This window comes from Protopterus annectens, chromosome 12.part0 (genome assembly GCF_019279795.1).
Source record: "Protopterus annectens isolate FY-2018-M chromosome 12.part0, PAN1.0, whole genome shotgun sequence".
NCBI classification, from domain to species: Eukaryota; Metazoa; Chordata; order Ceratodontiformes; family Protopteridae; genus Protopterus; species Protopterus annectens.
The window spans coordinates 1,319,241,081-1,319,252,223 of record NC_056746.1 but is presented as its reverse complement, the minus strand read 5'-3'; positions in this window follow the sequence as shown (position 1 = coordinate 1,319,252,223).

The following is an 11,143-nucleotide window of genomic DNA, read 5'->3' as shown; positions in this document are numbered from 1 at the left end:
TCTGAATTAAAGAAATAAAGATATGATTAACAATCTTAACTGGGACTTAAACCTATAGTATCTACAGCTCAGTTCTAATCCATTTCTAATCATTTCACACAATTGGTTTAGAAGGGCAGATGAGCATATTAGTCATTATTTAACAGCATCTGTAAGCATATTCTGTAAAAGGCAGTGATACGTTTGCCAGAATTGCACACATTTGCAGTTTATCTGCTGGTGACAAGTATCATACCAGATCAGACACCACATCTGTTGATATTTTTCCTTATAGTAAAATAACTGCTATTATGACAACTAGAAGACTGAAGTTAGAATAAGAAATGAAAGATGTGAAAAGGTAATCACACACTTAATCTGAGGAAACGAGTGAATGTTTTGCACATATACACATGTAAGTCTTAATATAGCTAATATAATAAACATAGCTTGATCCCTCAAAACAATAAAAACATAAGAGACAGACTGCATAAGAACTACATGGGGAGGTTAACAATGGCAGCCTAGGCGAGAACTACACTAGAAGATTAAACAAGCAGCTAAATGAGACATGAGCTTGACAGTTAAGTTGGTCTGTAGTTAACATTCTGGGCAGACTGAAACAAGTTGGACATTATCAGACAAGCTCTGTGGTGTAGTGAGATAAAATGTTGGCAATGACCCAGATGACTTGAGTTGATTAGCAACTAGGATGCTGGAAGAGTTGAGCAAATGCCACACCATCTTCTGTGGGAAAGGTACTGGTAGACAAAAATCTGTTTTACTGCATGCATTTGGAGGCTTGCACTCCAATCATTCATAGCTGAACTGACTCTCATATCCATGTAAAACAAAGGTCATCTCTGTCCACATTCAAGTGTAGCTTTGACCTACCTCAAGACTATCTGGACCAAGGCAGCTCCTAAATGCTACCCCATGCTTGATTCCCCTCAAATTATCTATGGTATGATATGACAACAATTATCGACCAAGAGATGGTGGGTAAGAATAATCTAGAACCAAATGGGATAGGTTGTTCTGGGCACAAAAAGGAAAATTGGCTAGGTTTAAAATGGCCTGCAAGGGCAGCTATCCTAGTACTTACCCTATGAAGAGTTAGGCTTGACATACCAAGCCAGTAATGGTAACCTACATTAGTATATGTCTGGCAGCAACAATTAGTAGGCCCTTGTGCAGATGCAGATGTCTGTCACCAGGAGGTGAGGCAAGTGCTTAAAACAAACTCTGTTATGGCTGAATGACTGACAACAGTTGCAGTTGGTACTCACCCTATAGGAATAAATGAGTTGCTTACTCCCAGAGCAATACTATTCAATAGAGATAAAAATGCGTGCAAGAAAAAAGGATCTGTCTTTCAATCTTAACAGTCAATATACATATGCTTAAAAATTATCAGAGTCAGCATAATCTAATTACAAGATATTTAGAAACTGCAAATTAGTGTTTCAATTTCTTAAATACATTTTATATGATGCGTATAGTAGAATAACTTTATAAGGCATGCATGGACAACACTTATTCCAGTGGGTTAGAGAAAAGCATTTTAACTTTACCTTCTTTCTTAGCAAAGATTCCTTTGCAGACTAAAAGATCTGAAATTTTTACTTTTTGGATAAACTGGGAGGAACATAATTTAGGAAAACATAATTACTGACAGGCTTCTTCTGACATGCACAAAATTGTGATTATGGAAATGTATGTGTGTCTATCCTTACAATTACTATTAAAATAAACACCTCAGCTAAGAAAGGTTTTCTGCAGACATTTAAAGGTTAAACATCAACAGTTTTAGCATCAAAAGGTCTGTACAGCTTAGCTAGATTAAATCAGTAAATGGTCAAATGCTAAACATTTTTGCTGATACTGTATCACGGATGCAAAATATTGATCAGAAAAGATGAAAAATGTACCTGCCACTGTTATGTTGTCAAGACAGCAAGTACTCGTTTAGCAGAAGTGTGATATGTATCTAATTCCAATACTGACGGGAAACATTTATTCAGATATCAGTGTCTAAAGATGCTTTGATATTTGTGGATCAATGACTCATGAAGGCAGTGCCCTAAAAAGGCCTATGTTTCTTTAGAAAATCTCTGTGCTCCTGTCATTTTTTTGTTTTGCCATGTTCTCAAAATATGTGGGTAGCTTCCTTGCCCACACATGGCCAAAATGACATGTCATAATTTTATTATGGATAAGAAAGACAAACCTTAAAAAAATGTCATAAATGCACACATCGTTTATGGTTCTTCTTAGATAAAAAACTGTATACCTTTGTCCAGCCAGCTGCGATATAATTCAGTAGAAAACTAACAAAACATGTATGATGAAATGTAACAGTCCAAAAACATCTTTTTATATGACTTTGCATTCTGATTAGGATCTAATTATCTTAGAGTATTACTTATCAATAGACATCATTAGATCCAGCTTCTACTGATATATCCCAGAAATACTGTTCATCTGAAAATCATTCTGTACTCCATTGTTAAAGACATTCCTTGGTCATTATCATTTCTGACCTGATTGTTAAGATGTTCACCCTGATAACACCAGCAGTTTTCCTTTGCATGACAAAGTTGGCCCTGCTTTCTCTTTCTCTACACAGAGTACAAGAAGTCATTCAGAAATCTGGAGTATGCAAATAAATATACAGTTTCATATGTAGAAAAAAATCACTGTGTTTTCTGATTCATATAGCATTATAATTTTTATAAAATGCACACATAGATCAGTGTTAAGAAGCTTAATTATTCAACTACTAAAACAAAAACTATATTTTCATTACACATTAGAAAAATCCCTTGTTCTTTTCATCATATTTGATTATGGTGTATTCCTAAGAGTATCCAGTTGACTGATACTATACAGATCCAGGCTGTCCATAGCTCTTAACCTTTTAGCACAATAAATCTGGACAGAACCAGAAAGATCTCATGTTACCATGCATTTTCTGAAGGATATGAAGTCTCAAACTCAAATGCCTGTCATTATTTAGTGAATTTAATCTTCACTGATTTGCCACAAAAATCGAGAAACTCACAAATTTTATGAAGTACAGACCAAAAATATATGTCAAAATTCTACAGACCAAAAATATCACAAATCTGGACATTCTGCAAAATTCTGGATACTAGAGAGGTATGAGTTTGCCAAGGAGTCAGTGGTCAATTTACATTCAGTGCACCTAATTCCCCCACTTATAAATGCTCTTCATCTTTGGTGGGTCATCAGTGTTAGTTACATTGTTTACTGACCACTTCCAAAAACTGGAAGACATTTTTAAAGTAACACATTACTTAAAATAAGAAATAAAATTAAACAATGCAATACAAAGGAATTCACATTTATATGTATCATAAGTCATGCCACTATACTGAATGTGAATTATTACTCTTAACTCTATCAAAGACAGAGAACAGCTAAACTGACAACGATGACCGCTAATAAACTCACTCGACTTATAAATACAAAAATACGGTATTGTATACTCTAGCTTACTGAGATTTCACATGAGCTGATTTGGTTTCCTAGGTGACCACTGGCTGATATGCAGTTTCCTCAATTGGCTAATCAGTAAATGAGGAAATCGTCAAAGGCTTCTGCAACACATACAAGTGTTTAAGGTGACCTAAGTGATGGGTTTTGTGGGGTGGGGGGGTTCATTTAATGGAGATGCACATTTTAATTTAACTATCCAGAATCCGAGTGTAGGATATAATAGTAGGATGGTATGCTTCTGCAAAACTGATAGTAAAGATGCTATATGATAATGTAGTAGAAAGACACATTTTGTGTTTAGTCCTGTTTCGGCTCTATCAGCAGTGCAATCAGAGCACATGCATGAGTTGCTTAATTTCTTTAAGTATAGATTTCTCTTGGCTGGGAAAGGTACAGTTTGCCTTTACATTGGTGGCAGCAGAGGTTGGAGATTCTTAGTTTAGTAGGAGAGTCATAATTTCAGTCCTCATCTCCAATAGATTTGTGTGCCGTAAAACTTTAATCTGATTTAAAGTAATGATAAATATGTTTATCTTACAATTCTCCTCACAGTACTGTAGCTGTAACCCACTGAATAACCCCTAGATGCTTGGAATCAGCATTTGTGACTCTAAAAGATTAATTTAGACTTCAACACAAACTACTGATTACCTGAAAGCAGCTCAGCAGACATTCAATCTTGTGCAGTCTGAAAATCTTTGTCTGACACTAAAATTAATTTTTAAGAATGTAGACTGATTACATTACCAAACACAGCTTGCTCTGTGCATTCTGAGAAGGTCGTTAGACGTGGGCCATTATCCACTGCTCCAACTTCTGTTCTGCTTGAGTTTAGGTTAAGTTTATTTTCTTTCAACAACCTGTTATAGGTAATATTATTTTGATCTGGTAGTGACAAAGGCAAAGGCATGTTAGCTGCTGTCATCATAAAGTGAGGACCCTCATTATAAACGGTTCCCTTTTGAGAGAAAATATTTGGAGGAAAGAGATTGGCTAAGCTTAAATATACCTTTCCGTTGCTGACAGAGGAAGACATTGTGACCTAATTAAGTGCCAGTATTTACCTTCTGTTGATGGGCATATAACTCTCTGGTAGATTGTTATTAGATGATCGCATATATTATGTTCACGTGAAATAAGCTGACTGAATTTGTTTGTATCACAGTGCAGATTATATGGGACTTAAAGAACTATATCTGTCCCTCCTGAAAAGACTTTACAGTTTGTAAGGAGCTCACATGAAAATTTTTATTTTATTGATTGATAGATTGATTTATTTAATATTTGTTTTCCGGTAATATCCGACTGTGTCACAAACCCATTTTCAGCAGAAGCCCATGGAGAAAAGCTTTAAATGATACATAAAAGTTAAGACATTATAGATGAATAAGATGATAGCAAGTATTAAAGCAGACATTAAATGAATAACGAATACTAAGTAAGTACAGAAAGGTGGATGCAGTAATGAAACGTACTAGATAGCCAATACTAAATAAAAGTATCAGTTAGGATGAAGGTAAAGAGTAAGGCTCAGAGTATTAGAAGCAAGCATATGCTCGGAAGTATTGTGGTGTAGGATGGGAATAATTAAGGGTGTAAAATACATACAATTTCTTAGTTTGATATGATAATGGTTAATGGATGAAATTCTTGGTCTAGGGATCTCCAGATGTAGAAAGTAAAGACTCTAGAGAGTGGATAGGAGTTCACCTGTTAGGGAAGGAGCAGGGACAGGTCTGATTACAAAGAAAATGTTTTGTTAGGGTATGTTTGAAATTGTTCTAGCACTCTATGGTTGTTGTTGTTGTGTCTTTCGGCTTTTTGCGGTTAGGGGTTGCCACAGGAGAACTCCAGTCCGCTAATGATTGGTAATTGATTTTTACGTGCCGAGTTAACAGCCCTGACACACAACCTTTAACGAAGGTATGCCCATTCATGCATGTCTCCACACAGACGACGCTCTAGCCGAGAATCGAACCGGACAGCATCTTACTGCTTGGCAATAACATGACAGTATAGGTACTGTCCTGCTCTTTTGTTTGTAATGCAGATTGTTAAGAGTTGTTTGTTTGCAGAGTGGAGGGCCCCGGTAGGGATGTAGGGATTTAGGACAGATTTGAGGGCTGGGCATCTATCAGGTGTATATATCAGGTGTATATATCATTGTATGTGCAGAAGACAGTTGAACAAGGTTTAGGTGGTGTGTGAATTTGAGCCAGTTTTGTTCTTTCAGAGCTAGGAAGTATCGGGAATGGTAGGGGTAGCCTGTGGTAAATTTGGCAATTTAACAGTAGCAGGATTGCAGCTTGTTTATAAGAGAAAACTGTAAATTGGGGTATAAGGGTGCTGCATATAAGACAGAGGGAGGCAAATAGGTGTTGGCAAGGGTTTTTCTGGTGGAGTTATCCAAGAAAGTTTTTTGCCTATAGAGTGTTCCTTGTTTGATTGTTTTTTTAAATGCTATTGCAGATGTGGTAGTCGAAAGTTAGTTTGTTGTTGATGGTAATACCTAGTAGCATAGCTGTGGGAATTGTTTCAATTTGTATGTTATCCTGAAAAAATATTTTAAAGTCAGATGAGATTGGTTTTGCCGAGAAATGCAAGAGTTTTGTATTTTTTAGGATTTAAGAGTATCTGGGCTTCTCTCAGCCATGTCTCTACTGAGGTAAAGGTGGTTTGAGTGAGTTGCTGGAGATGATGTATGTTATTAGAGGAAGAAATTATGGTAGCGTCATTTGCATATTGGATAATGGAGCTAAGGGGTAATGAGGCATGAAGGTTATTGGTGAAAATTGAAGAGTAAGGGTCTAAGTATGGACGTCTGTGGTACCCCAGTTGTGTTGTGATATTGGGATAGTTTATTTTGCAATTTAATGCATTGCTGCTGGTTGCATAGGTAGCTTGCAAACTGTTGGAGGGATGCTGGGGTGCAGACTACAATGGATAGCTGATGACGTTTGTTATGGGACGCTGTGTCAAATGCCTATGATAAGTCTACCAGAGTCAATGGATTTGGACATAGTGTCTATGAAGCAGATTAGAGTAGTGGTGGTGCTGGGTGATGGGTGAAAACCATGTTTGGTAGGTGTAATTAGTTTGTTTTGGATGAGATGGTGCAGCAGTTGCCTATGTATGCATTTTTTCAGAAGTTTGGAAAGAGGAGAGAGGATGGAGATTGGTCAATAATTGGATAGTTCATTGGAGTTGTCCCCTTTATGTAATGGGGTAATGATAGATTTTTTCCAGAGGTTAGGGACATTGGACTCTGCTATGGAGCAATTTATAAGGATGCTGACAGGATATGCTATGACTTCTGCAGCATATTTTAAGTATTCAAGGGGGAGGTTGCCAGAGGAGAGAGAGCATGTTAGTTTTTGAAGTAGTTTTTGAATGAGAGAGGTGTAGGGATGGGTTTAAGAGAAAAAGTGGATAGAAGATATAGTACTAGTTTGTTGAGGAGGTGAAGGTTTTTTTTTTTTTTTTGTTTGTGCAGGAGTCATGAGATAAGGGTTAAAGGGAATCAGAGATGGGGCTTGAGGTAGATGTGGCAGTGAGATTTGTTAACAGTTTGCTTATGCTATCTATAAAATGAGAGTTAAACACATTGGCCATCTCTGAGGGAGTTTTGCCAGGGCGTGGTGATGGAGTTTGTTTAGAGTCCTGGGGTAAAGAGCCTTGAGATGTATTTCCAAAATAGTTTTGGATTGTTTTTGTGGATTGCCAGTTTGTTGGAAAAGTGTTTTTTTTTTTTTTTTTTGTTTAAGTTAACTAACTTTTTTGTTTTGTTTCACAACTGTTTATATTTGATTAAGTTAGCATCAGATTTGTTATTGTGCCATTCCTACAAGATATTATCTCTATCTTGTAAACGTTGTTTGGTATTTTTGGTTAGCCAGGGAGCATGGTTAGTTTTTATTCTTTTGATGTGGAGGAGAATTAGGCTGTAAAAAGTATTTAGAAACATTGTTGAAATATTCAAGGGCATCTTCTAGTAGTAGTGTTTTAAGGGGATTACAGTTAGTGTGTTTTAAGGTTTTGTTTAACCTTTGTTGGTCAAAATTCCTGATAGTTCTGGTGGGTTTGTATGTGAGTTCTTGTAATTTGTGGTGTGGATCTATATATGAATATAGGTAGATGGTCACTAAGAGAATTGAGTGCAGTGTAAGGATAAGATTATTTGTCAGGATTATAAACTAGTATCCAGTCAAGAGTTGCGCCTAGGGTATTGCTGCTATGCATACATGTGGTTTTGGTAATGAGCTGGCTATAACCATAGAAGTTTATGTTATTAGTAGGGGAATTGATCATCAGATCTTGCCAGTTGATATTGATATCTCCCATAATTATAGTTTCATTACTAATGTTTTCTGATATCCAGGAGACAATATCTTCCATAGTTTGTATGTTTTGCCTGGGGAGGGGGGATATATATATAGTCCAACAATGCATATTTGTTTTGCTTTGTTAATTTGTAGGGTTCTGATTAGAATTTTAGCATTGTTGAAAGTTGGTGTTTTTTAGCAAAAGGTGAGATTCTGATGGTGTTAGGACAGATTAAGGCTACCCCACCACCTTTTTTGTTGGTTCTGTCTTTTCTAAGTATATTATAGCCTGGGGGTGTTATTTCAGTGTCATGGATATGTGGGTTTAGCCAAGTTTTGGTGATTCATGGCTGTATTGACTTAACCAAGCATGAAATGATGTGGTTTTGTTGCAGATACTTTGTGTGTTTAGGGTTGCTAGAAGAATATTTTTAGGGTTTAGGCTTTTAGCAGAGGAAGCTGCAGTTGGGAGCCATGGGTTCAGGTGGGTGTCCCCACATAGGAACAGAATGTGTTGCTTGGAGAGGTAATGTTTGAGGTGTTGGGCAAGTTTATTATAGCTGACTATTATGTAGAAGTTAAGTTTACTAGTGATGTTGTGAGGAACGATTTTGAGTTTTGAGAGATGCATAATGTGATACTGAATTAGGTTGGCTGATATGTTACTAAAGCTTTTTTTTTAATCTCTCCAAATCTTTTGGGTTTCTAGTACTATGATGGGAATGGACCCTTTCCTAAGTCAAAGTATGGTTACAGTTCATGAAATTAGTATTGTTTTAGTCTTTGAAATTAGTATTGTTTTAGTCTTTGATGTCAGCCAAAAATGCTCGCCGCAGCACCCACAATATGCCCAGTAATGACGACTCCTGCAATCTGTATGGGTTTACATGGATTGTTGACATATCTAAATACGATTGTAGCCTCTTTTTATAAGACACATTGTTTCTACTACTATTGGAACTGAGTATCTTTCTTCCACATTGCTCTTGTTTCTGCCTGCAAATCCTGATATTTTATTGGTTTATATTACATGATCGAACACCTAAATGTCGACAAGTAAATGTCAAACTCTGACAATCGCGAACGGCCATTTATGCAAATTTTTTCCCTGGGGAAAAAAATTCACTTCGCCGTCACTGGTAATTTGCCCTTTTCCCCAATCTAGAACAATCTCGGAGTTGCTATTTTTTAGTTAGGGGTGGTGTTGGGGGCACAGCCCTCCACATCGAGGGGTGTGGGGTTAGTGTTTAAAGGTTTGTTTTTTTTTTTCCTATGGCCAAGTGAATTTTTTCCCAGGGAAAAAATGTGCATAAATGGCTGTTCACGGTTTGAAGTGTTTGACATTTATGTGTCGACGTTTAGGTGTTCCATCGCCTTAATGTTCGATCATGTAATATAGACCCATATTTTATGACTTTGTAGCTGTCTGTACGCAAGATAGGGACGTCACTGTTTGTGGTGATTTCAATGATCAGTGCTACTTTTGTCTTCTTTTCTTGTACCACTGTATCCGGTTTTCTAGCACCTATCTTTTGAACTGTTGGTAATGAGTGATCACATGTAATATAAACTTCATCATTTTATAAGATGCTTTTGTGGCTCATGATTCCAGTGTTTTTCAGCCACTTCAGTACCATAATGTTTGCAAAATCCCCAGTGCAACAGTCTTGCCACATTCTTATGCCTTTCAGTATACAGTGCTTCCATCATTAGCATGTCGCAACCAGCAAAGAGGTGTGCGACTGTTTCCAATTCGTCTTTACAAAACCTACATTTGTCTGTTTCTCCCACATGTTCAATGGACTCTGCAAACCAATGTATACGTAACCCTCTATTTTGGGCTGCCAGTATTAACCTTTCATCTCTTGGTTTGAATTTACCTCTCCTCAACCATTCCTGCATTCGTTCTTGATCAATATGAGGTTCTTCCAGAAGTTTTCTATACCTGCAACTATATTTATGCTTTTTCAACATTTCTTGCCTTCTCATCTGGTCCTTCTCCTTATATTCTTTCTTTTGTTTTTTTTTTTTTGTTTTTTTGGGGCACATTGAGTCGCTGCCTTATTTTTATCCACTTCTGATTTGATTTCCATTCCTGATTCACATTGATATGCTTCTGCTAAATTAAGCAGAGAAGTCATCTTAGATTTATTCTCCTCATATTTCAAAACTTTCACTATGTTTGGGACTTGTGAGGTCAGCAGATATGTGTGGAGTCCCACGATTGCAGATCTATACACGTAATCAATTTCAAGGTGGCCCATCACTCCTTCACAACTGGAAATATATAATCTTGGTATGCGCTGAATTTTATAAATCATTTGGTGAGCATTAAGCATCCTTCTTGTTTTCCTATCTAATCTATCCAACACATTTCTGGGGCCAATCAATCACTCCAAAACTATAAGTCAGGATAGGAAGAGCAAATTGGTTTAGAGCTTGAATTTTGTTTCCAGATGTTAGTGCTGTTTTCAGGATTAATTTAAGTCTTCTGAAATATTCCTTACTAAGTTTTATTTGCATTTGTTTGTGTTTTATTGTTGTTCCTTCATCAGTTCCCAAGTATTTATACACTCCCTCTTTCTCAAGGTCTTTTTTATCATATTCTTGTCCCAAACTGATGTTTTCCTGATGTTGCAGTTTTCCTGCTTTAAAGGTTGCTTTTGCACATTTACCAAAACCAAATGACATTCTTATATCATCTGAAAAATTTTTGACAACTTGCAGTTGTGCTTTCAGTACCTCATCTGATGAGCTATACAGTTTTAAATCACTGACAAAGAGAAGATGAGAAGTCTTTACACTTTGTTGTTTTCTAGGAGCCAAATTGTAGCCATGGCCTAAGCTGTTAAGTAGACAGCTTAATGGGTTAAGGGCAAAGGCAGAATAGCAGTGGTGACAGAGTCAACCTGGAATATTCCCCTTTGAATTTTTATCCCTGGGATAATAATTTGTTCTTTATCATGGCTTAATTGCAAAGTGGTCTGTAACTGTAATATATGGTCACTGTAATATATTCAATTAGTGTAGAGTGTATCTTATACATTTTTAAGCACTCTTTTATCCATTAATGTGGGATACTATCAAATGCTTTTTTGTAGTCATCCCATGCCATACTTAGTTTGTTCCCCTTTTTCCAGTTCTCCACTATGACTTTATTTAACAACAAATGATCCTTTGTTCCAAATGACTTTCTTCTATTGCCCTTTTGTTCTACTGCCATAATTGAGTTTTCTTCTAAATGACTATAAACTCTGTCACCATCAATTCCCATGTATAGTTTATACATCGTTGGAAGGCAAGTTATTGGTCTATAATTT